Here is a 27,527-nt window from a genome sequence, read left to right as displayed (position 1 = left end):
ATTAATCTAGAGGGAAAACCATGAAGAAAAAGCCAAACTTCGTGAAAATCGGATGAGATTTGGCCGAGAAATGGGGGTGGTAAATTTTGACCCATATCTACATACGAATCTTGGGGTAAGATTTGGACACGAATTTCGACTAAAAAATCGGTGTTCAGATTTGAATGCCAGATTAATCTAGAGGGAAAACCATGAAGAAAAAGCCAAACTTCGTGAAAATCGGATGAGATTTGGCCGAGATATGGGGGTGGTAATTTTTGACCCATGTCTATATACGAATCTTGGAAAGATTTGGACATGAATTTCGACTAAAAAATCGGTGTCGAGATTTGAATACCACATTAATCTAGAGGACCATGAAGAAAAATCCTATATCATATATATATATTCTATTTTAGAAGCTACATGTCAAGTTTGGCGACTCTAGTTCTTATTATTTCCCAAAACTGCCCAAAAAACAGGATATCGATATCGATTTTTATCGATTGCTTGGAAACGGAGTAAGGTATTGATTATCGGAAACAAACTCGATCTGCGCGGGAACTAGGAGCATTTACATCTAATTTCAAGTCTCTAGCTCTTATGGGTTCTGAGATCCTTACGTTCATACATACGGACGGACGGACGGACGGACAAACAGACGGACATGGCTAGATCGACTCAGCTATTTATGCTGATCAAGAATATATATACTTTATGGGGTCGGAGTTGCTTCCTTCTGCCTGTTACATATATTTGGCTTTCGCACAAATATAATATACCCATTTTTAATGGGTTCAGGGTATAAAAAGGTTCATTTCAATCAAAGTGTTGTCTAACAGATTATATTTTGGCTCAACAACTTCGAAGCTGATATGAAAATTCTCTCACGAATGAGTTTCTGAACTTTTATACAACATGTTCATACTTTTAGATTCTATTTTTATATATGGAAGCTCATGAAAATGATTGAAATGTGGTATAAAACAAATGTGTGTCATGTGTGACTCAACTGTATAAAATTATAAAATACTTTTTGAATTTAAGTTAAGTTAAAGAAAAAGAAACTTCAAGAAATTCTCAATATTAATTAAGATAGCTTGTTTTTCTATGGTTCATATTAAAGGAAACGCATTACCATAGGTTAATAAGCGTTTAGCTGAGCAGCTGCAATCGACAATTGAGACATTGTCTCAGCCCACCTCCCACTTGAGCCGCATACTCGAAGCCAATAGGCACACACACACATAGAGGAATAATACATACGGCGTATTACTTGCACTCGGACTTGCTGGCCAAGTGGAGGAAGGCTGCCTGCACTTAAGTAAACTGCACGAGTGCCTGTTCGACGTCCACAAGATTTGCGAGCTAGGCAACGCTTGCAGACTGCACTCGAAACGGATTTCCTTGTTATGCAGCGAGAGGCGAGGGGCCTAAGGAGGCTATGCTTTGCTACGGAGAGGGAGTAGGAATCTGCGAGAGCGAGAGCTAACTCTTGGGCATAAACTTGTACGCAAAAGTTTCATTCATGCACTTGATAGCACCTAATGCAGTCAAGGATTGAAATTAAAGCGGGCGCTGGCAACCGGGGGGGTGTCTGTGTGTGGGTGTGGGCGGTGCTGTTTGCTGAAGCTGCGCAATTAGCACGCATCAATAGACACGCGCGTGCACTCGACACCAGCGAACGAAACAAAAGCGAGCAATCCAAGCAAAATGCTAATTAAGTGGATGAACAAAAGCTTAAAGAAGCAGCTCCCTTGGCCCTGCCTGCTACACATGCCACACAGTTGCCAGTTGCCAGTTGCCACATGCCACACATGGCGTTGCGCAGCGTCGCCAAACAGTCATATATCATAGTCAGGTCCAACTGTGCCCAAAAAAAAAAAATTAAAGAAAAAAATGGCATTTATATATACAAAAGCGCAAAAAATTAAGTATACGCCGTAGGGCAGCTGCTTGTCGTGCGACCATTACAAATGAGAAATTTTGCAGCACTGGTTGATTTTCTGGTGCTTTTACCAGCACGCATGCCACAACTTTTGGCACAATTAATGTATGCAGAATTTGTTTAATTGACGACTCGCATGCCATAACTTATATACCACACACTCACAACACTGTAAACCTCAACTTTTGGGCAGAGTGGGGCGAGAAGTGGGCTGCTGGTAAAGAGTGCTTGTTAATTGCATTGCACTTGGAATGCTTGAAATGACTTGGCTTGTTGGTTTTTAATACCCCGTACCCAGCGAAATGTTATTGACCTCTGTGTGTGTTGGGTATGACAGACATCAAGGGCTCTTATCGGACAAACTTTCTCCTTAGTCCCAAATTACGTAATATACGAAGTTGAATTAGCAAATTTGATATGTGGGCTCTTGTGTTCTTTATTACACGAAAGCACTTCAGTAACAATATGTAAATCTAGTCTGGATGACAATTTCTATATTTAAATACTCCTTACAAAATATTATGTATATTAACTATAATTAATGCATATGCATTTTTTATAATTTTCCATAATTTCTATAATTTTCATATTTTTCTTGAATATGTCAACGTGCAAACCATAAAGTTAAATAATTTCTGTGTTGTTAGATTCATATTTAGCATGTCACCTATAAAACATTTACTGCAAACCCTAAAAGTCTTTCATCTCTCTATTAATAAGACACATCTGCCCCTGTTCCTATATATATACATACATTTATATATGTGCTTCGTGTGCAATAAACTTTATCTATATATTTATTTACACAGTTAACACTAGAAGTTTCTCGTCTTCTATACAAAAACTATCAACAATCTACAGGATATCTTCTAGTCGATTCAATAGGTAGTTAGTTTTGTCTTTGCACTCTGCAGTTGGCAGACATTAAACTTTCTGGCTGCATGCACTTGGCCAAAAGGCGCTGGGCAAACGTCTCCTGTTTGGGCCGCTAAGCGAATTGCAAGTTCAAGCTAAAGTTTTTGTCGCGAGCGCGTGTCGCTGCGGGGTATACAAAAAAATAAAATAAAATAAAACCAACAAGGAAATAAAACAGAAGAGCAAAGTTTTTACGGCTAAGCCATTTCATGCTCATAAGCATAACTTTGCAATTTTGAGAATTCTGGAATTTTCGGAATTTGCACGCAAAAGTAAAGCTTGAAGCGGAGCAGAGCGAGAAAATGTCAGGGGGCTGCTTTGGCAAATAATTTGTTGTTGGCTCGAAACTAACTTGGCTTAAAGGCTTTTTGCAGCTGGCAAACAACTTTGGTTTACAATCAATTATGAGGGCGGCAGAGTGGAGGGGGAGTGGGTGTGGCAGCGGTATTGTTAACCTGTCCGACACACATTTAAATGCAATTTAATGCAATTTATGGCCTGTTGCCAGGCTTTATAATGCGTTTGCAATGCATCGGCTCAAGCGGCCCCAGAACAACAGCCCTTATTAAAAGCGGAAACAATGCGCACTTCCGCCTCAATTGTGCGACTGCCTGCTAGTGTGTATGTGTATGCGTGTGTGTGTGTGTGTGTGTGTGTTACCATAGGACACGCAAATGAGCACTGGAATATTGTGCATGCATTATTATTCATGTTGTTGGCCGCGCTGATAAAAAACAACAACAGCCAGTCGAACAACAACTACAACAGAAAAACTTAACAATTTATAGCGCACTCCTGCCCCCAACTACAGCCACGCCTCACGCCCCATTTTGGCTTTGTCCATAGACAAGCGAGTATGGGCGAAAACCACTTGGCCGCATTTAAATTACCAGCCATAAATAAACAGAGTTCAATTAATGTGGCCAAAGAAAACGGCTTGTAGTTTTGCCTTGTGCCTTAGCCACGTTGCGTATACGCAACGTGCTCCACGGAAAGAAAAGCTGAAAGAGTAGGAGAAGTAATAGGGGTGGGGGCCCGAGGAAGCACTAGAGTTGGCCATATTATCATAAGCAGCCACATCAGCAATAAACTGAAAAAAGCCTAACGCGTGTTCAGTATGAATAAAAATTAAGTTAAAGTAATATTCGCCAAGGGATGCCCTCTCAATCTATTAATCTAACTTTGACGCTCTCTCGCTCTCTCTTACTCTGAACCTCTTTCTCTTACTCGTGCTTAATTTTTATGTCTTAGTTAAGTAGAAAGCTCAGCCCATATTATATAGCTATGATATATACTTAGTAAGGAACGTAATGTTAGTTTCTATACGAGAATTGTTTTTGTGATCAAAAATCTGTCTCCGAGAGACAAAGGGGATACATCGATCAATTGATTGATTGATGATGAGGCTGAACTGTTTACGTTTGTATTGCAAGTGAAAGCCAAGACAAGATTGTGGAATATTGCTTCGGCTGCATTTGAAAATTGGTGGAAACCAAATTATTCAGTCAGATTCAAGCTTATTTTCTTATATATTTAATATATTTATATTAATGTAGTAGTATTTTTAAAAAATTTGGAATGCCCTTTGCCTACAGAGTATAAATGGGCAACATATTTCCTTTAGATATATATGTACATGTTCATGGCATATACAGAAAGACTTACCTCATTCACAAGGACTCGCATATCGGCGACAAACTGCGTCGTCAGCTAAAAAGGATCTGCAAAAGAAATAGCAAAGAAATATGATGTTAAATATTTGGTTTGGTAATGGGCTCAGCGGACAACTTTAACTCTATATCTAACTCCCTCCCACTCTCTTTTACGGCCAAAGTTCAGTTTGGTTTTCTTCAAATCAACATAAGAATCACATTTATCAAAATGCGTGTCAGAACTTTAAGAAAAAAAGGAAAAAAACAAAAGCGTGCAAAATTGTTGAAGAGCAAGCCAAACGCCCCCGTTTTAAGGGCACGCCCACTTGTAAGAGACAAAACTAAAACTGAAACGTTATCAGAACGTCTCTCAAAGGAAGCATTTTAGACGGCATTTTGCGTTCTGATTTAGCTGAAATAGCGCATTTTTATTGTGGATTTTTCTTTGGATTTCCTTTGGCCTTTTGCCTAGTTGAGTGGCTTCAAGCAATGCGCAGGGATCAAAGTGCTGTTTAAGCAGGCGTTCTAAGCTCATTTGACCATTTTTAATGTCGTTTTAAAGACAACAAACTGACACAAAAAGGATGCGCCCCCAAGTTGGACACACACACACACACACGTATACACATACACACACACAAAGTTGGGAAAACTTGTCGTTTGATTTTGTGTTTGGGTTTTTGGGGGCAGCCAAATATGCTGTCATCACGATTATCCTTAACGTCGTATGGCTGCCAATGCCAGTTGTTTCCTGTTCCGTTATAGCAGCTACACACACACACACACACCCACACACTCACTCACACAACCGCACACATACATGATGCCACGGATGTGTAAGAATTTTGCAAAACGAACCAGGGAGCTGCCGCTCCGAGGCTGGCAAAAGCCAAAAGGCAGCTCAGCAGTCAACTACAGGCTGACCTGCCAGCCTGCCCCTCGCTTCCTCCACTGTCCCCCCGCACTCTCCCTCTGAGTCCTTCGTCGTTGGCAAAATGTGCGTTTGCCTCTCTCTCTTTCTCTCGTTCAAGCAAAAAAAAAGAATAGGGGTTTCATTGGATTGCGCTCCCATCTATTACCTACTTTACCCCTCAGCTGATTCTACATTCGCTTTGTTGTCTGCTAATTTTGGTATTTTTTTGTTCTCTTCTCATTGTTATTGGTATTTTCTGTGCTGGTGCTTCTTCTTATTTTTGCTCACTTGCCGAACTTTTGCCTTTCCGTTTCATGCATAATTTTTCTTTCATTCCATTTCAGTTCAGTTTTTCAGTTTTTTGGTTTGCAAATTGAAATTTAAAATTTATGCAAATTGTGCTGTCAACCCCAAAAGGGTTCTCGTGATGGTGCAGGAAATGGTTATTGCCACACACACACACGCACACGCGCATACACACATTCGCAGTCCGATTTCAACATCAACTTTGTTGTCATTTAATGGTGTTGGTAATTGTCTTTCTCTGTGCGTGTGTGTGCAACAGAAATTAATCGAAATTAAAGTTTCTTCACAGGCTGTGAACATTTTTTATGACATACTTTGTGGCGGCGCAGCGCTAACAAGCCACGCCCAGCCGACATGCAGTCTGTGGGGCCGGGGGCAGGCTTATCTAAAATCCTGGCACGCTATTCAAGTCCACAGCTCGGTGACCAGCCGAGCCATTCAGCGGCTTAATCACAGCACAACACGCAGCCACGCCCACAGCAGCAGCAGAAGGAGCACATGTGTGAAAGCAGCAAAAGGCCGCGGCTTGCCAGGTTTGCTGTTGGCGGCAGGGTGCGGCAGGTGGTGCTGGTGAGGTAGGTTTACTTCAGCGTCGCCGCGTGCAATTAATTAAAAACAAACAAATTTCAGAAATGCACGACAGGATCGCACCCCGCGCATAAAAACTGTCAATGAACAATGCGGCAGCGGAGGGCATGGTGGCGTGGCAGGACATGGCGCAGCTCGGCCAAACAGGACACTGGCCGGCACAGAGCACAGTCTGCAGACAGAAGCAGCAGTCGCCAGGCAGGCGACAGGCGACAAAAGTTGCTGCTCTAAGCGTTTTTTAATGCAGCGCAGCGCACAGATTTTTCGCCAGGACAGCGGCCGGAGAGCGGCCTCTCCATCTCCGCCTTCCCGCCGCCGCTCTCTGGCGCTCTCTGGTGTCCTGTCTCTGGTAATTTCGTTTTATTATTTTGCAGTTTTCTGTGTCGCTACTCGACGCTGTGTGCTCTACTTTGTAAATATTAAATTATGAACAAAAAAAACCAAAATGGAAATGCACAAAAAAACGTCCCCACAGGCTGGTGAGCATTTATTTTTTTTGTCCTTTTTCGTTGGCCCACTGTCAACGGCAGCTGCAGCCAGCACAAGCAAAAAAGGCACCCAAAGAAATCAGATAACTGTTATGGTTATGGCCATAATAACTGTAGTCCAGGTGAGACTGCAGGATTCGTGTTCGCAGCTGCAGTAATCTTTTGCCTTCGGGGCGCTTAGGCCTTAGCCGCAGCTGCATATGCTGCGTATACGTAACGCGCATTACGTATACGTAATGTGCGCCATTTCAATTGTCAGAGCTGCTGCCTGTGCCACTTGCTCTAAAAATTACGTGACATTCCCCAGCAGCTAGTTCTCTGTTTCTCTCAATCTCTTTCTCACACGCGCTCTCTTTCTGTCTTTCTGTACACACTTGGCATTCCGCAATTCACATTCGCGCAGCATGTGCAGCAAATGACCAATATGATGGCTGAACCTGCAACTATAACTACATTGTACGAAATGAATCCTATATTTTCCCCATATCAAAACGGTTTTGGGTCAAAATACAGTACAGCCGTCTTGAATAGTTGATATCTTAAGACGAACAATATCTTATAGCTAAATTGAAAACAAATTTATGATAGGGCCCACATTTGCTAAAGAAAGAAGAAATAATTATTTATTGACTAAAATAAAATACTACTATTGTCAATGATTAGACATTCAACGTTTCTCACACATTTGCCATTTTCGTATCTCGTTCGTGTAAGTGAATTTGCTTTAGAACTGTCTCGTGTTCAAATTCAAAGGGATGAATATAAATGCATTCAACTTTAGTTGACTATGGTTCCTAAAACTTCTAAATAACTTTTAATTGTGCGTACCTATACCAAAAACTTCTTATAGCATAGCACATGATATTCTTATCCATCAAACTTCAGTTCAATAAGATATCTAAAACTCCCTAAGAATTCCATTAAATTGTGTGTATCTATACGAAAAATTTCGCACAGTGTAGCACAACATGGTATGCCACTGATGGTCATCGAGCTAACTGCTTTAAGTGTGTCGCAAGTTGCCGACTGTGTGACTGTGGCTATGACTCCGCCCGGTTTGACAGTAATACAGCGCAAAAAAAATGTGTATAAACCAAAAAAAAAAAAAAAAGAGAAAATTAAAATTGAAAACGACAAAAAGTTGCGACCGCATCCGGAACAGGCCGCGACTGTTGGCCCCGTCTCTGGGCCTGGCTTCTCCTCCTGCCTCCTACCTCCTGCTGCCTGCTGCTGTCGTTTGTCCTTTGTCGCATGCAATAAGTGCTAGTTGAGTGGCGGCACTTGAAAGCAGAGCCACACCAAGTACACACATGCACACACACATAGACACACAGACACGCACATACATCGGCACACACTGCTGCTGCTGCTGCTTATTCAATTGGCCAGCTGCATGTGTTTCTGGCGGCGCTTCGGATTACAGTTTTTGGCCCCGTTGGTGTCGGTGTCGTTTGTCGGTCTGGCGACCTGACGCCGCCATTTCCGTTCACTCAGCACGGAAGTGGCAACGAGTTAACCCCGCCGCCGCCCCCACCCCTTCCAGCTAGCAACGTATAACCCCTCCACAGCTGCTGGCGTTTCGTGCGGATTTGCTGCGGCCATTGCAAACAAAATGTGTTGCATACATTTGTGCGCTTTGCAGAAGCAAAATCGTCGAAAGAAAAAAAATTAAAGAAAAACTCACTTAGAGGCCGAGCGCAATTGCAATCAAAATGGAAATAAAAACAACAACAGCAAACACACACACACATTAACAGTGCAAACGTCGGGCGAACAATATTTTTTGTTTTGTATAATAAAAAAAAAAAGTAACAAACTGCGACAACAATGAGCCACATCAGTCGCAAAGGTTCTATTTAAAACTCGGAAATTTCAGTGGGTAGAAAGGTAAAAAAGCAGCTAAATTTGAGAGAAAGAAGGGATGTCAAGAACAAACTTTGCTATATTTTATTTTTTCATAATGAACCAGTTTCTGAAAGTGGAAGCTTCTGAATGGATAAATATTTCATACAATTCTATACTAATTGCTTACATTTTTGGCTTTTTTTAACAAAAGTGATTCATTTCTAGGTTTGTATATCTTTTTTAGATTAACTAACTAACTAATGAACTGAATGATGGTAAAGCATGGATTTGCATATATAAAAATTAGACATAAAATATATATATATCTAAGCACAACATGCTTAGCTTATGTGACCCACTGTACCTAGGAGCACATGTGCGGCCTATACTAGACGTACATGTGTATATATAACTGCCAAGCAATAACAAATGTAATGTCCTTTCGTGGCATTAAGCCATACTACTCTGCCCACCTCTTTTCTACTCACTCTATCTCTCTCTCTCTCTCTCTCTCTGTGTTCGTCAACCTGTCTCTGTCTGTTGTTTGGTTCCGCCGCGAACTGCCGCCATTTGCCATTGGTGTTTCCGTTTCTGCTTTGGGTTTTTGCCGTTGCCCGTTTTTAACGGGTCGACTAACTTGGCCATTTAAGCACATTTGTCGTCATTGTCCTGGCCCGACCAGCGGCTGACAGTGTGCTAATTAGAAGTCCTTGTTGCTTGTGGCCACAACAAAACAGACGCCGGTCAAATATGCAAGCAGAAAACAATGAAAACTACTTTGGCCCAAAGTCAGGACGTGTGTGGAAGACGCGACGTGAAGCCAAAAACTGTGCCTTTGCTTTGTTTGGCCCTTTTGTCTTCAATGCTATAAAATGCATGGCACAGCACAGCTGTGCCGTCCCTTGCTGTGTGCCACGTTTTACTTTGTTCAATTATTTTCAGGCTTTAACAAAACTGGTCGCGCCTCTTTATTAAACAGTGGGCGTGGCCCAGTTAAGAAATTTATCAAGCCGAAAATAAACAGTTAGCCTTTTATGGTTTAAAACCGCAGGAAGAACCAAAAATAAAAAATAAATAAAACAAGATATAAATAATTGCCTTGCTTGCTCAGCTGTAAAAGGAAGCGTCGGAAGGGGGAGGGGGAGAGGGATGGGTAGGGTGTGTGCGTGCGTGTGTGTGTGTGTGTGTGGCATATAAACTGCTTAATGTGGCTGGCATTGTCTTCCAGTGCAATGCACATTAGTTTTCGGGCCAGCCCAAAGATGCCCAGGCTGGCAACCGCAAGCATTGCTGCTTGTTTATCATGAGCTGCTTCTTCTTGCTACCCGCTGGTAAATGTAATTTACCATGAGAAAACAGAAAATTTGTTTATTATGAGAATGCAGCGAGGCGTAGATAAGCAACTGCCAAGCGACCAGTTGAGAGATAGTTAAAAGAGATAGGGGAAGAGAGGGAGGAGAGAAAGAGCTGACCACGCCCAGCCGCCTGCCTGACCATGTTAATTGCTGTGGCTGTTGCTCAGTTGCCAACAAAGTAAATGCTTGTAAATTGTTGTCAGCTGTGGAATTTTGAGCCAAGTTTTTGCAGATAGTATCTAGTATCTAGTATCTGGCATCTCATATCTAATATCTGTTGTGATTGCAAATTACGCGTGCAACTGCATCTCAGAATATATATACGTATTTCTAAAAGGAAATGAATGTATATGCAAAAAGGCAATTCTTCTTCTTCAGTGGCAAGCCCTAAGCTCCCCATGCCGCCTGTGAGTAATTGCGACCCATAAATAATGTGTCTGCTCTGACGCCCTGTCACTGCAGGGTGGCTCAGCTCAGCGGGCGGGTGGGGTAGATGGTTGTTCGTCGTCGAGAGCAAGGGGCATGCAACACAAGGACTTGCAACGTTGCCAGCAATTTCTTTTGATAACTCAATGCGTCGTTTATGCGCTTTGTTTGCCTCGCGCTCAAGCGGAAATGCACAAGGCGAGTTAGGTTGGGCTAGTTGCTGGCTGGAGGAAGGGCAGGGGGAGGGAGGCAGGGAGTGGCCAACAGCGGGGTTTCAGTTTAATATCTACACGATTTGAAATACGCACGAACAACACTTTTATTGCCACTTAAAAGCTGAGCTATTTAAATGGCATTAAAGCCGACAGCGACTACGTGAGCTGCCATTAACTTAATGCCTAATTTGTATGGATTTCAGCAATTTCAAGGAACTTATTAAACGAAAAGTGGTTGCTGGTCTGCGGCTTAGCTAAAATAGATTTCCTTTTCGATTTGGGTCTCACATTTAAATAGGGTTCGGCTAACCAGAAGCATAGCTTCAAAATTTGTGGTAAGTTTTGACAAACGTTTTAAGAAAATACTTTCTTGGAAGTCGAAACTGTTTTGAGGCAGACTTTGATTTTATTTAGCAGTTAAATTTAAGTCAAGTGTTGACTGTTCTAGATTTGACAACTGTACTATACTTTTTAGGGCAGGAATCAAACATCTCGCTCAATGAAGATAATATTATGAATAGCCTAGCATTTGAAGATCTTGCTCAACTCTCATTGGAGCCTGTTTCCAAAGTACGTTGTGAACTTGGTATTATTTAATATTAACACAATGTAACATTAAATTGACACTATTTTAAAGAGTTGTCAATTAAACAGCAATAAATTAATTTGTATAACTGGCTAAGATGAAAAATTATGTCTAGCATCCGATCTAATTATAAGATAGTGTTTTATATTAAATAAAGCATACTCCATATCATAAAGGGCACATAGTATCTCTGCCTTATACGCTTTATTTAAAAGCTTTTTGAGCTGTAATATTGATTTCTATTACAAACTCCTGCGCTCTCTCAGGCACAACTTGTGCACAGCATTTTTTGGTGCTGTTTCTGATGTAGATAAATTGACTTTTTAGTTTTTCATTTGCATAAATCTGAAAATTTCAACATATTTATAAATTATGGCGCCATATTTCAAATTATTCATATATATATATCTCTGTCTGGCTCATATTTTACATCAGCTAAATCACAAAAAATATAAGATAAAAATAAAGTAAAGAATTGCTCCAAGCGAAAGACTCCTAAAGTTGCACATGAGCGTGGTGGGGGAGCAAAGTTCAAAGGATGAGTCAGTTGCTGTCAGGCACATGACACACACACACACACACAGGCAGGCACACATACGCACACCCACATACGTACACACAAGCTAGTGTCACGTTCTTGAGTTGTTACTGTAGCTGTTGCTGCTGCGTTGTTAATTTCATTCATTATTTATGGTTTACCTCGTCGAAAACACATTGGCGCTGTTGGGCACCAACTGGCATTGCACCCGCTTTTACACACGCCTTTCCCTCGCTTCCACTCTGCCTATTATCCATCTCTTTCACGTGCACACTCTCTGTCTCTTTCTCTCTCTCTCTCTCCCTTTCAGTTACACTTTTAATTAACAAACGCACGAAAATGCTATTTTACATGAGACATGTCACAGCGCAGAGAACTGGAGTTGGGTTAAGTGGCATACGCTGTCTGCCCAGTTACATGCCTGTGTGTGAGTGTGTGCGTGTCTGTGTGTGAGTGCATTGCATGAGCGCACTAATTTACAAGGCACACACACACACACACACAGAAGCACAGGCACACGCATGCCACGCCAGTCGCATTTCATATGCAGCCATCGCCGCAACTTCACTTCGCGTTGCGTATACGCCAGGTTAACCTGTGTATTAAAGCGCTGCATATTACGTATACGCCGGTTTAGCCTGCGCAACGTTTCTTAAAGATACTTTTTCCAGCAACGGAAGGCAGAGTGTAAATTAAAATATATTTGCATCAGAGCTGATGTCAATTTATGCCAGTAAAATTTAAATTAAGTAAATAAATAAAACTAAGGAGAAAAAGTAATAAGAATTTCGCCATGTTCTAGTATTAAATTATTTAAATAATTATTTAAAATTTACTAAAGAGATTCTAAAAACTTTTTACTCGTTTTTAAAATTGAAAATAAAAGAAAACTATAAAATATTATTGCCACATTTCGGCTGCTACTACACTAGAACCAGAGCATTGCACAGTCGGGGTATGCCAATTGTAACAAATTGTACTTGCCTGAAGCCTACTTTCTGGCACTTTGGCTGACGCATTGTTTTGTGCTTTTGCCATTTGGTGGTCTAGAAAATTTTTGGGCCTGCTGCAATTAAAAGCGCGCATTAATCAACAGGCGGCGCTGCGGAAATTGCGATTGGCGAGCGCAGAGTGGCAAGCCCCTCCCCTCCCGCCCTTCACATCACCATCCTAAATAGTGAGGAGCTTCATTTACGGTCCGATCTTGCCGCACTTTCGGCTACCCTGCGAGGCGCTGACTTTAATTTATTTAGACCAAATACAACGCAAGCGAAAAATGGCAAACGACAGAAATTTATCTCTCGCACGCCTTGTCGCATAAATTATGTCGAAGAGGCAAAAACGCCAACGCACCAGCTCCTCTAACTAACTAACAACCCCTGGCCTGGCTAGCATAGTGGCACAGTCAGCGGCGTTGGGCCAAATTAATGAAAGCGACGCAGCGGCAAAAGATGCCGAAGCAGCGTAAAACAAAGAACAAAAGACATTTAAAATGAACTAAAATCAAATGAAATGTTGCGAGCGGGGCTGGGGGCGGGGGTGGCAAACGGTAAGTCGTACGGCGTTGCGCCTAATGACAACCACAATGAAGCAGCTGGCAGCGGAAACGGAAATGAAAGCAACGCGCAATGCAGAATGAAAAACGGCCGAAAGACAGCGACGAATGACAACGAATGATGCCGGGCGAATGACAACAACGCCACGAACGATGTTGCATGCAACAAATCAGAAGCGTTGCGCGTCCCACAGCAAATGTTGCATGGCAAATGCGATTGTCAAGCAATGACCTCATTAGAGGAACTGGCGTGAAGAGCGACACGCACACACACACACACACACACACACAGACAGAACAGCAGACAAAAAGGATGTGGCAACTTCTCATGATGCACGCAGCAACCGCAAGCAATTAAAGAATGCTTGTGGCGGGGCAGAGATGGGGGCGTGTTGACTAAAGCGCTGGCCTGCAGGCGAGCTGTCAACATGCATACAGCGTCATATACGTCAAGCGTGTGACATGAGACGCAGGGGCAACAACAGCGGCGGGAGCTCCTAATAAGGGAGATATAATCTGTGATACCCTGTAAATATGTAGGTCAACAATAACAGATGGCAGTTCGTTTAGCAAAGGGTAACATTTTTGTTAGATGCAAACAGCCTAGTTATTTAAATATTTATATTTGAATGTATCTAAACATATAAACAAATTTTAATTTTAGTTTAAAATAATTTGTAACTTTTCCTTTGGCGCTTGCAGAACTTTTACACTTTTGAAGCGAAACTTATCATAAGAAAAGTTTGAAAAAAAATAAAAAAAAATATAGAGTACATACCTTAATTTCTGACTCAAGCATAAATAAACATCGACATCCATGGGGGTCTCTGTAATAAAAGAAAACAGTTTTAAGCAATTTTAATTATAGCATTTCTAGCTTTTAAACATACAAAGCAAACCTTTAATCCTAATCAAATATATATAAACAACCACATATCAAATTTGCTAGGCTCAGCTTTTGTAGTCTCCAAGTTTCCTAAGGTCTACGTGTTGGCCTAATGAATCTAAATGAAGGACATATTCAATGCATACATATTTCATAGCATTGGATCTCTAAGAGTTAAATAGAGCCAATATTAATAATTCAATATTCTTGAAGATTAATTAATTAGATGCTCTCCATTACAACAAATCGGATGAGATAAATAAGTGCATGATGTTACAGACGGCTATCTTATATATTCGCCCCTCCTAACAATTTAAGTACTTTAGACTTCATTACAGGGTATCCTTAAGCATATTTTTTTTTGATCGCGTTTTAGGGCTCACAAAAACTGACAGCTCTAGGACAATGACATTGCGCTTTAAAGGAAACTTCAGCTTGCCCACTTTCAACTGTCACACGCAGCTCTTCACCAGCTGTCGACCGCAATCATAAAGACACACACACACGCACACACAGAGAGAGACAGCTCAGGATTGAAGAAGAACTGGAAGCCTGCATATAAGTTACTCTAAGCTTCTAAGCTGGCTTAGCCTCGGCGTTGAGTAACCAAGCAAATTACGTCGCATTTAAGTTTCATAATATGCTTAAAATTAAAACTCAAAAACTTTCTCATCTACTTCTCTCTCTCTCTCTTTTTGTTGCTGTAGGATTTAAAGGTAATGTTTTCTTTGGGCATTGTTCGAAACTACAAAACGAAACACCTGCCAGACAAAAGACAAAGGGAACGCGGTGCGGGTTCGAGCGGGTTGGGCGGGTTTGAGGGGGAGTGCACACAAAAAACACAAAACAGTTGGACCATGAAAACAGTAACTAAAAGGAACAGCAGACGTCACAGCACTAAGCAAGTTGTCTCCATCTCGAGTCTCGAGTCTTCCATTCCCAGTCCCATTCTCATTCATTCGCTGTCTCTATCCCCCCTGTCTTCCAATGTGTGTCGGTGTGTGTGTGTGTGTGTGTGTCAAGACAATGGACTGCGACAAGTGCGGAGTCTATAAAAACTACATGCATTGAGCGCGGGGGCGAGCGAACTACTACAAAAACTACAACTTGCAAATGCGCAGCGCTAACAGTGGGGCTCAGTACCAGACGAGACGGGTCGACGACAACAATATAAAAGGAAAACTTGTAAAAGGACTGCACATACAACTGATGGAACAGTATATGCCCCATGTCAAGTATAATTCCCTACACATTCTATAAAGATTTATTCAAAGCTCAAAATATATTTTATTTGTCGCATATTTCTAGCAACAGCATTTATTCTTATAAAGTATACAAGAGTTTTTATCCCAAACTTGTTGGGCTTAGCATTTGTAGACCCGAGTTCCTTGAAAGAATCTTAAATCCTGCCAGAGTAAGAAAGAGCATGTAAAGTTATTTAACACACAAGACGAAACATATTCCTGCGTATTCCCAGCATACCAATTTTTTTAGCATAAGCCTTTATTGCAGCAGAGTTCCTTGAGAGCAAAGTGGTCTGCAGAGTCTTACACTGCCTGCCAACAAAGATTGTCAACTCACAGGGTATGTAAAACCGCATGCCCAACATAAAAACTACAACCGCACAACTACAATGAAAGTTTTGGCTGGTTGTATCGCTCGACATGCACTTGGGCGCATTTGTATTGGACTGCAGGAGCAGCAGGAGCCGAGCCCAAAGACAGACACAAGGAGCAGAGAAGGAGCTGCAGGAGCTGAAGGAGCTGTCGCATTGTCTATGCGGCGAGTTGTTAAGCACAGCGTTGCATTTTGTACTTGCAACAACGGCAGCAGCAGCAAAAGCAGCAGCATGACAATAACCCGCACCCAGCTGCATGTTTGAAATGCTTGTTGCGGCGGCTCTGTGTGTGTATGTGTGTGTGTGTTGTTGTTGTGTGTCTTCTTTTGTTGCAGCATAGAAAAAAGCGAGCGACAGCTGTTGCAAATTTCTTTTGCCACAAAATTTGCAATGCGAAGCGGCGTGAAGTCAACGAAATATGAACTGAATTATTGACTTTCTGTGCGGCTTTGGCATGGGGCATATTCGAATTGCTCGAGCAGCTAATTGACTTGTTGCCCATGCAACGGCACATTAATAAACAGTTGGCGCCGCAAGGCAACAAATGTTAATTGCCCTGAAATTTGAACTTGTTGAGCTGTCAGGAAATTCGAGAGATTTTCACTAGGGGAAATCGGGTTGGGGTAACGAAACCTCCAGCTGACAGGCACTTTGAAAATTGTGCCACCCGCGGCGACAGGAATTCAGTTAAGAAAATAAAAGAGCTAGCGAAAAGGTAAATAGCAAAGGGGAGGTAGCAGAGAATTAGAGAATATGACTTTTTAAATTCTAGTAGATCAACAATTTAATTCATATTGTTTTATGTTCTTAATATTCTGGAATGAAGTAAAAAAAGTTTAAAGCCCCACTAAATTTTGACTTACTTCTCGAGGTGGACTTGTAGCAAATGGGTAGGAAAAAGCGTTCTGCCCATCAAAACTTTAACTTTAAAACGTTAAAAGATTTGCATCAGCAAAACAAATTATGCGGCAGCTAATATAAATCATTAAGCGGGTAATATGTGGGTGAGGTTGGGTTGGGTTGGGTTGGGTTGGGTTGGGTCACGAAACCAGTGATAATCCAGTGCTTGCAGCACACATGCGACCACATGCGGCGCTTGGGTCACTTAAAAATTATGACAAGCGGCAGGCGAGCCAAAAACTACAAAAGAGACATTCAGAGAGAGAGAGAGAGAGAGAGAGAGAGAGAGAGAGAGAGAGAAAGAGAGAGAGGGGGAGAGAGAGGGGAGAGGAGAAACATGACTGGCATTGTAGTTGGTTATGCATGCAACACACAAAAACCTTGCAACTGGCAGCTGGCAGGCAGCCCAGTGGCAAGCTAAGTGGGTGGTGGGGGGCTAGTCATTGGGGTGGGGAGGGGGACAGATAGGTCAGGCAGCTAAACGGGTTTTTGCCACGGCCTACGCCAATTGGCAAAGGCAAACAAAACGTAGCGCGATGCCAAAAACAAGCAGCCACCTTGGCACCGCTTTCCGATGAGGCTCTGGTCAAGGGGAGTTTGGGGGGAGGGGTGCTTGGCAGAGAGGGCGTGGCACGGCGCGGCTAACACAAAAATTTGTTGGCAAGCAGCAAAAGCTGCGCCAAGCCAAACGGAACTTTTGACTCGTTAAAGCCTATTGGCGCAGCTGGAGAGGCGGCATGGCAAGGGAAACGAGGAGGACAGAATTGGAAAACAAGAGAAAAGCAGCTCACAGCTCAGCTTTAGCTTTTATTTGCAACAAACAAACAAATCAAAGACATAAATATATATGTATATATACCACATAATACGTTGGCTGCTTGAAGAGAGAAAAGAGGGCAAAAAGCGAGTGTGAGCGAGAGAGAGAGAGAGGGAGAGAGAAGGGAAACGCTTACAGCATCTACCTGTAACGCCAGCCACGCCCGCCCACCAACAAATATTTTGCAATATTAATTTTCCGATGTTGAGGCTCATAAATTTCTGCCAAAAAAGAAAAATAAAACTTTTTACTCGAGTTTTTCTTTGCAGGCGCAAAATATGCAAAAGACGCAGAAAAGTAGGCAACACGCGAGAAAAAACGCCAAAATAATGCCAAGTAATGGGGAGAATCAAGCAAAATAATATCAAAAAAAATTAAAAGCTTTGTAGCTAAGCATGCACAGACTGTTAAATACTCTGTTAAGAAAATGGATATAAATAAAAATCAATAAATAATAAATAGTAAATAATAAACAATAAATAATACACTTTTAAAAATATAATAATTTTATATTATTTATATTTATATACTAATGTATTCCCAAAAAGGAGTTCGCTAAAAGAGAGTATCAGACCTCAGGAAGAAACAATATACCTCTTGTCTACTCAAAATAGGGCATATCAAAATAAACATAGGGACGGGCTTGCAGAGGCTTTGGGATTTGTTTTTTTTTTTTTGATAAGCTGTCAAATAAAATGGCGCAATAAAATGTTAATGCATATAAAATGATTTAATTTGCTGGACGACGCTTAAAGAGGGGCGTGGCAGCTTTGTGGGGCACAATGCGTGTATGAGTGTGTGTGAGTGTATGTGTTTGTGTTAGCAAGAGGCGTGGTCGCAGGCGCTGGCTACACATAAGAGAAATGAAAGCGACGTTGGCGACGGCCGCGGGTAATTACTTTGATGAAAAATGGCAGTTACAGTGATTAAGCAGTGTTAAAAGGACAAAGAGAGAGAGAGAGAGAGAGAGGGAGAGAGAGAGACAGAAGGAGAGCGAGCGCAAGGCAGAGGGAGTCTGCTACAATATAGTTGATTACACATACGCCATGTGGTGCCAGGCAGGAAATTAAGCTGGTCAAAACGGAAGCAGCCAGGCAAGGCAATGTGTGTGTCGAGAATGTGTACATGTGAGAGTGTGTGTGAGTGTGTGTTTGTGTGTGAGTGTCTTGCGGCCTAATGATGTCAGCCATGTTTGCAGCGAACACGCAGTTGCCGCATTAGTTGTAATTGCGGCGGCAGGCGTCTTAAATGCCCCCCCAAAAAGAAAGTAACCCAACTTTAAAGCAGCAAAAAGCAACAACTAAAACTTACCCCAAGGCATGCCAACAAAAAGCACGTTGCAAGGCGTCCTTTGTGTATTTTTAAGTAAATATCGACAAAATATGCCAGGCACATAAAGCAGAAGGACCTTGCCGACAGACGGACATGAAAAATCCAGCAAAAAGCAGCCTGCCACAAAAAAGCGCTACAGAGAAATTGCATTGGCGATGGGCAGCAACTGCAACTGCAACGGCATCAGCAACAGCAACAGCAACAACAATGACAATAAATTGCAACAAAAATGAGCAATGAGTAATTCATATTGTAAGCTGCTGCTGCTGCTGCTACAACGCCTGGACATGCCCCAGCTCCTTACTCGGGCAATTCAACGCAACATCAATCTTCAAACTAGCTGGGGAACGAGCTGAGGCATGTTGGCTCGGAGCATCGGGCAGACGCGGGGGGCGGGCCGCATGCTTACTGGTGCCGCAGCGTCTGCCACAATTTGGGCGAACGTGGCTTTTATGTGGCTGCTGGGAATACGAATCGACAACAGCAACGTGGCAACGCTGCGCCTCAGTTTGCGGCACTGTGGCAACTACTACTACGTGAGCTGCGACGCGCTGCGAGGCGCTGCGCTGTGCTGTGCTGTGCCTCGCGTTTGTAATATGCTTGTAAATGCAATAAATTTTGTTAGCTACGCTTCGCAAAACTTTCAACGTTCGGACACAAAGTCAGACAGCAAAGGAGAGAGAGAGAGAGGGAGAGAGAGAGATTGTGAGACAGACGGAACACATCAGCAAGGACCATAAAACGCGTTTTTGATTTGCCAAATTTATGTGGCCACATTAAATCCAAAAGACAGCACACAGAACGGCAACAGTAGCAGCAGACGCAGCAGCATGCGGATGAGGCAGCAACAGGCACATTATTTTAGCAGCAACTGTAAACGGGGCAGCAGGCGACAGGTGTCACGCATTTTGATATGCTCAAATGCTCAACGAGACTTGTGCTTAAGGCCAACAAGTTTTGTCACAATTTGAAATCTTTTTAAAACCCGTTTTGAATCAAGAATTCAAACGCCTTTGAAAACATTTTGAATATGTTTTCCTTAAGTCATAAAAGAACCCCTTCCGACCATATATACTATTATCGAATGTTGTGGCCCAAGCTTATAGCCAACCTTTTTTGAGCCCTTTTAAACGCTTGAGCACATTTCAAACATATCCACAGACGGATAGACAGGCGGAAAGACGGACAAACGGACAATGGCTTAATCGACTCGGCTATTAATGCTGATTAAGAACAAATATATTCTTTACAGGGTGGGATATGCTTCCTTCTGCCATTAAAACCTTACACCCATTTTACCCTGATGCGACAGCTGCAGAATCCAACATATACAACATTATACCGTTTTTCATTGGATTCAACAAACAAACAATAAAAGTATTTTAGAGATCCAGCAACAGATATTAAATAACTTTAATTAAATAACACTCAATATATCAGTAAGCTCTGACCTAATCATTGATGAATTCCTTTTAAACCATTCCGCAGAATCTTCAAAATATATGTTTAATTCTAAACGACTTAGAACAATATATATTCAATAGATTTAAATAAAAGCAGGGCGTGCTTACTAAGTTGAAAAAATGTGATACATAATGGAAAAAGAAATGCGCGGCATATTAAAGCGTCGCCCACGCTGACAACTCTGACAACTCTGACAACTCTGACAAGCTGTTGCTGCTGGTCGCCGCTTGTTGCCACATTCGCGTGTGGCATTTGAACTGTGAGCCTATTTGCAATGAGGTGGCAAGGAGGGCGGTATTGGGTAGATGTAAACTTTGGGCTTATCGTCATCATAGCTCATGCCTCATAGTCTCATAGACTCATTCTCTGTTGCCTGTTGTCTGTTTATGTTTTGTTTGCTCTCGCGGCGCTCTGTTCGATTGTTTTGTTTTTGTCTTTATTTGTTTACAGCCAGTTTTTATGTATCGCGAATTGCGTATTCGCATATGCGAAAGCGTACGCCAAACATGTGGGCACCGCCTGCATAGTATGAGTATGAGATACAATTTGTATCTATGTATCTACGGCAACGTGTATCTTTCGGTTAGAGTACACTGACGTAATGTCTATGAAAATAGACGCGCACCGCAATTCGCTGGCAAATAGCATTTTAGAATTTGTATTTGCCGCATTTTAAAGCAGTCAATGGAACGCTTCTTTAAAGCCCTAAAACTATGCTACAAATAGCACAGAATGGGGCACATAAATATTTATCTGTGCTGAAGAGCGTGCCAGAAACGTAAATACAACAATTGTGTTTTTTTGGCCTTAAAACATGTTGGGTTAGACAAGAATTCAGTTTTGAGCAACAGAGTTTATAAAGACAAAAAATATCAAGCTATAATCATATATTAGGCCAAGTAAAACGTTTACGAATGCAAGACAAAGCGGAAGTGATAAACAGATAAAGAGTATGGTGAGTTTCAGTTTTAAGCAATAATTTTGATAAATTAAGGCAGAAAGGATAAACGCAACAGATAAAAAAGTATGCTAAAAAGAAATATGCAAAAACTAAGCAAAAGCCTAGGCACGATAACCACGAGTTCCATGAAACGTTTAAGAATGTGACACAAAGAGAAATGCAATAATTCAGAGAAAGAATGAATAAAAAGAAACGGAAAGGGAAGCAAAGAGGAGCTTAATGCGTGTGTTGGACTGAAGTAGTACAAATATAATTGAAGAAAATAAATCTTAAGTCAGTAAATATTTTTTTGCTTTTGCTATTTATTTTTCTTGATTTGTCCTTAAGTTTATTTGAGATCCACCCGAACATTGATCCAATTCTCATTATAAAGACACACTGACAGCATTATAAATCAATTGTTAGCTACGGGCACAGAGTATCATATACATGCACAATATATCAAAGCTAATCCCCGAAACATATCGAAACAATTCAAACAATTGAACTTCTATCAATTCCCCAGTTTCGGTTGTCAATTAAATTGCACACAGTGAAGCGCACAAATTGCATTTATCTAAACTAAAGTGGAGAAAACTATGGCAACGCATGTTATTTATGTGCAAAGGCGAGGACGATTGAAAGGGAGACAGAGACAGAGACAGAGAGAGAATGGGAGAAACTTTTACCAAAAATCATGGAAAATTGTTGATATTTCAATATTTTATTAGCTTTAGCATTGGGCAACAATAAATTGCAGCAGTTGCGATGCGGCCAAAAGAAAACAAGGACAATAAATAAATACTTTGTACAAATACATAAAAATATATCTATACACATACATATACAAATGCAGATACAGATACAGATACAGTTACAGTTACAATAGCAACAGATACAGATACAAATAAGAATACAGTTATAGTCGCAAAACAAGCAACATGAATGGCACAATAAATAAATCGGAACAGCGTTTAAAAACAAATCCAAACGAAAGACAACAACAACAACGAGAACAAATCCAACGACTATTCCAATCGCAGAAATACACACAAAAATAAAAAGTCCGAGAAGAAAAGCACGCGCATAAAAAGCGAAATAAAATTTGCATTTTTTGTTGTTTCTTTTTTTTTTCAAGCGTCATATCAGCAGCTACAACAACAACAACAACAACAAACTATTGTATATTTATATAGAATATATATATAAGTATATATAGAGAGTAAAGCGCAGAGTCAAAGTCGCTGCGAAATGTTATCGAAATGTTATTGAACACGAAACATCATCGGCGATAAAGACGCGAACGACACAGCTGCGGGGGCGGGTTGCAGGGGGGGCGCTGACCCCGCCTCTTGTTGCGAAGATGCGTCTTGTTTTTTTACTTATGCGCATATATTTACCGGAATATACAATAACCCAAGTACCAGCCATATACATATATGTATTTATCAACAATTGAATTGTGTATAGATTCTGGATTATGCACTTTAAGTAGGGGTATTCCAGTTAGGTGAGTGCAAGTGTAACGCCTTGGGAATAAGTTAAGCTTCTTTACTTTGCTAAAGTTTACTTTGTCTTACTTTCAATCTTATATCAATCAGATAGATTGATAGATTGACTGAAGATCAATATATATTCCAAATCAGCATCAACAGCCGAATTGATCTGTCCATCTGTCCTGCTGTCTGTTATTATGCAAACTAGTCTCTCAGCTTTAAAACTCGTCTTGAAACTTTGAATAGATCCGTCATTGCAGGCAGTACATGTTGGAACTGGCCGGATCGGACCACTATACAATATAGCTGCGATAGCATCGATCGGTCGAAAACTAGTGTCTGGTATGGAAACCTTGACCTTGGCACTCGGGATTTTAAGTTCCAGTATGATCCTCATATGTATACAAAATCTTAACGGACCTGTATATGGCCTGTATATGTCATAATGTTGCTATAGCAAAGATGTGTCGATTAGGATGCTCTTTTTTGGCAAAATATTATGTTTTCAAAGATATTTTCATCAAACTCAACATTTTTGAGCTTCCCTGTTCTCACACATCTGCCTAAGTAAATGTCTACAAGGGTATTAAGTCTTCGGCGTGCCGAAAATATGCTAACTTGGTCATAAAAATGTATGTTAAATAGATATTAATTAGGAAATAAAAACACATGACACGTACAATGCCAGGTAATAGCTGATATTATATATACATCTTATTAGATACAATCTTTTTGTTTATATCTCATGATATCTGAGCTATTGTTTCTGATGAAAATTGACGGCATTAAATGAAAATAGGAATAATAATGTAATAACAATAATTAAATAATTACAAGACGTTTCATTCCTTTTACAAGCCATACAAATTGTTGCCCAAGTCTTTGTTTTTTTGTGAGAAACTTTTCCGTTTACAAGCAAACTCTTATATGTTTAATCAATGCTGCTCGAAATTTGGATGGGGCAGCTATCTTATCAGTAAATTGGCATATTCAAGTCAAAACTGGGCATGTCGAGTCAGTTTATCATTTGAATGCGAGAGAAGCTTACCTATACATAGATCATTTTGTGGCTTGTATATAAATATATATATATATATATACATATTTATCATATAATTAACCTACTTGCCATAAACGCAAGAGTATTTAATTGTTCACACTTGAGAGCGTTTTTTTGCCTTGGCTTTTTTTTCTGTTCTTTTTTATTTGTCTTTTCTACAAACTTCGTTTGCGATTTGCCACTTGGCTGAGGCGCGTTAACATTTATTTTTACTGTTTGCCTGGCTTTTTATACGCTTTTAATCAGATACAAAGTGAACTTTTTCTACTTGTTTTGTTTTTATTATTTTCTTCTTCTGCATAAGTAAATACACAGAGAGAAATACAAATACAAATATAACAAAATATATGTGTTTTCAATGCCAGCTGCCGTTGTCAACGTTGCGTATGAGCGACGCATTCTGACTCATGCGATCTCTTTTTTATCTGCCAGCCAAACTCGCTCTCTCTCTCTCTCTCTCTCCCTCCCGCTCTCCCTCTCTCTCGCTCTCTGTTCACTTGCTGCTGTGCACATCACAAATCATTTTTATGGCGCTGGTCTTTCATTTGGCTTTTAAATGTTCGTGCCCATTTGATTAAACCCCCTCCCTCATCTCACCGCACATCCCCCTCCACTCCACGCCCACCGACTCCCTTTATCCATCGTTTATCTCATTTCTTTTATATCTCTTGCCCTGTCTTCGCTTCGCATTTCCATTTCCTTATCGTCGTATCAATAAATTAATTCGAAAACTTTGCCGCTTCCATGTCGATTGAGTTACCCTGCCCCTCCCCCCCCCTCCCATCCCAACCTCCGCCCCTTCCTGCCTTTACCAACAGCCCTACGCACCCCTCGCATACCACAGCCCCGTTTGTTTTACTTCTTCTTGTACTTTTTTTTTTTAATTTTTCGTGCAAATTTCTTTCATTTTTCTTCACTCGCTTTTTTATGCTTTTTGCGCTCCTCATTCGACTCGTATCTTGTATCTGTAAGTTTGCCGAGTAATTTGTGCCTCTTCTTCTCTTTCTTTTTTTTTTTTGGAGGGAGGTGGGGGGGTTATCAATCGACAACGACAAGCACAGTGCGGCAGTCGTGCGACCCCCCTCAAAGCCCACTATTTAGCCACGCCTCTGTCTTTCTGTCTCTCTGTCCCTCTGTCGCGTCTCTCGCCATTTTTGGCTATTGAATTGGTTTTCGTGCTCATGCATTTTATATGAAATTGTCTGCATGTCTGGCACTGAGTTGTTTTTTTTTTTTTTGGGTGCACTGGCACGCCCCCAGCCATGGCAAACCGCCCCCACTTAATGGCACCGAAAATAGTCGGGCAACTGCCTTACAAAATGTTTGGCGCTGCAATTAGTGGACAACATTCGTTAACCAACACTGGCAAATGGAATGCAGGTATCTAGAGCTAACTGCGCCGCTTATCTTTATTGCAACAGGACTCGAGGCTGAGGGGTGGGGGTTTGCGCTGGGTCGCTCACAAAATGTGGGTGCCACAAAAAGTAACGTTAGAGAACATGTTGCATAAAATTGTAGCAAAAGGTTCATCTTTTTTTTGTTTTTGTTCGTTTTTTATGCTTCTTTTTTTTTCTTCTTTCAACCATTTGAAGTAGAATTTTAATCCATGGTTTTTTAATGCGGGCGATAAACTTTTACTACAATTGTCGACAACCTAACTGTACTTGGGTGTTGGTGTGTGTTTGTGTGTGTATGTGTGTGTGTGTGTGTGTGTGTGTGTGTGTGTGTGTGCGAGTTGGCAGACAACTCTGGTTAGCTCGCTCGACTGGCTCGTTCAGGTGCTACAGTTTAATTATGTGACGTCGTCGTCGTCGTCGTCGTCGTCGTTGGCGTCGACGTTTTCGCTTAATGTTTTAATTAAATGTTTTATTAGCACGCTTCTGGGGCACGCCCCGTATGTGTGTGCCTGTCTGCATGTGTGTGTGTGTGTGTTAACGTGCCCCCTTTTTGTGTTGCCTCTATGGGTAGCTGCCTGTTAAACTGCAAACAAGCAGCGACTTTTATGTTGATTTGAAAGCGCATTTGATAGTTTAATTGGTTTTGGGAATTAGGATTTATATATACACCAACTAGTTATATTTACAAGCTTAAGTGTGTGTAGAACATTGTCAGAGATTCCAAAGTGACGAAGAAAAAAAAACGTACAAGCGCATAAAAACGCTGCTTTTTATTATTTTTGCATAGCAAATTAGTTGAGCATTTGAATCAATCATGACTAATGGAAAAACTATGCTATATAGAGCTATAATATGTGTGCTTTTTGGGCATTTGCATAAACCTCCAAAAAGCTGAGTAACTAGCTCTTAATATTTCTCTGATTATTATTTTTATAGAGGCTAAAGTATAGAGAATCTAACTTTATTAACAACACTGGCTTACTACGGTCTTTGACTTAACCAACACTGCTCAATTCTCTACAGTCGACTGGAATTTGAGCCAGGAATCTGGTTCTTCAGTTGCCTGAAATACTGGGTCAATTGGTCAAACGCATCTTCCAACAACTGATATTCTACTGAACTTCATTCAGTTTATATTCAAGTGCGTATTAAATGTTAGCTACAAAGGTTTTTTTTTTCAACGGAGTAAAGAATTAATCTGAGTTTTCTACTGAATATACTCGTTTTAATTCTCAAGAATCGTCGTAAACTCTTAAAAACAACAATTGCAATGAAATGAATTTCTTCAAATTTGAGTTGTAAGCAATTAAAAAGTTTTCGCATAATATTTTCAGTTTTAACTACCGCAAAATGGGATAATGATCAAAAATGGTCTATTCCCTTTTCAGTTCTCAGATTGTGTGCTCAGCTTCCAAATTCAAACGATTTTAATGGGTTTTAGTTCTCAACTTTCAAATAATGCAGATTTCTGTAAACTGTTTTTTCCAGAAATTAATTTAATCAAAATGTATAAATATATATATTTATATGCATATATATATGTATGCATATAACAAAATTGTTATCTAATTTTTTGTTTATATTTTTCAGACAATTCGAAAAATGCTTTTTGTACAGATTTGATCATTTAATTTGCAAGAACTTTGTCTTATTTGTGGATTTAAGAAAAATAGGCTCGTGTTAAAGATATCATGGTAATATTTGTTCATTTTTTATATAATTTTCGAATTAATGGCATGCAAAAGACGAAACTCTTATAGTTTACTGCATAATAATAATATTTAGCATAATTTTATGAAGAATTCTGGGAGGTTGTCAGTTTTTGTCCCAATTATATTAGACATATATTTTCCAAGTCTTAGCTTAGTTTCAGGCTTACCTATTTGAGGCATATGTTGTCAGCTCCGTTTGTACGTTTTCTTATTGCTTTTAACTGTTTATAAATGGAGTATAGAGAGGGTATATGGAGAGTATATCGGCACTCTTGCGGGCTTTGTTTTCTGGCCCCATTCATGCGTGTTGCAAGTCTTTTATCTGGCATCATTTTACATTCTTTTTCATCAGGCTTAAAGGATGAACCAGTGTTGCAAGAGGGTGTGCATGTGTGTGCAAGTGTGTGCGTGTGTTAAGATGGCTGCTGCTGGCTTGGGCCATGTTGTGTGTTTGCTGCGGCCAACAAATCAACATCCGGTTAGCTGATACGACGCACAGCAGCCAGGCACAAACATTGCACATATGAAATTTATACTGTGCCCGCTCTCGCTCGCTCGTTGGCTCTTGCCCACTCTTTCTCTTCGTCGCTCTCACT

General features: G+C 40.8%; 1 long non-coding RNA gene across 2 annotated transcripts in view; it reads right to left on the bottom strand.

Moving 5' to 3' along the window:
- Positions 1 to 27,289, bottom strand: part of LOC115758101 — a 74,448-nt gene extending 47,159 nt beyond the window's left edge. Inside the window, exons 1-3 of one of the 2 annotated variants that reach the window (XR_004017396.1) lie at positions 27,099 to 27,289; positions 14,088 to 14,136; positions 4,508 to 4,563 (exon numbers count right to left, since the gene is read on the bottom strand). This is a non-coding gene — a long non-coding RNA (uncharacterized LOC115758101). The remainder of the gene's footprint in view (positions 1 to 4,507; positions 4,564 to 14,087; positions 14,137 to 27,098) is intronic. The other variant, XR_004017394.1, reaches the window with a different exon arrangement.
- Between the last annotated feature and the right edge of the window lie 238 nt (positions 27,290 to 27,527).

This window comes from Drosophila novamexicana, unplaced genomic scaffold (genome assembly GCF_003285875.2).
Source record: "Drosophila novamexicana strain 15010-1031.04,08,12 unplaced genomic scaffold, DnovRS2.1 tig00000121-arrow-pilon, whole genome shotgun sequence".
In the NCBI taxonomy this organism is placed as follows: domain Eukaryota; kingdom Metazoa; phylum Arthropoda; class Insecta; order Diptera; family Drosophilidae; genus Drosophila; species Drosophila novamexicana.
The sequence above is the reverse complement of the archived record's forward strand: the minus strand, read 5'-3'. Positions and strand labels throughout refer to the sequence as shown.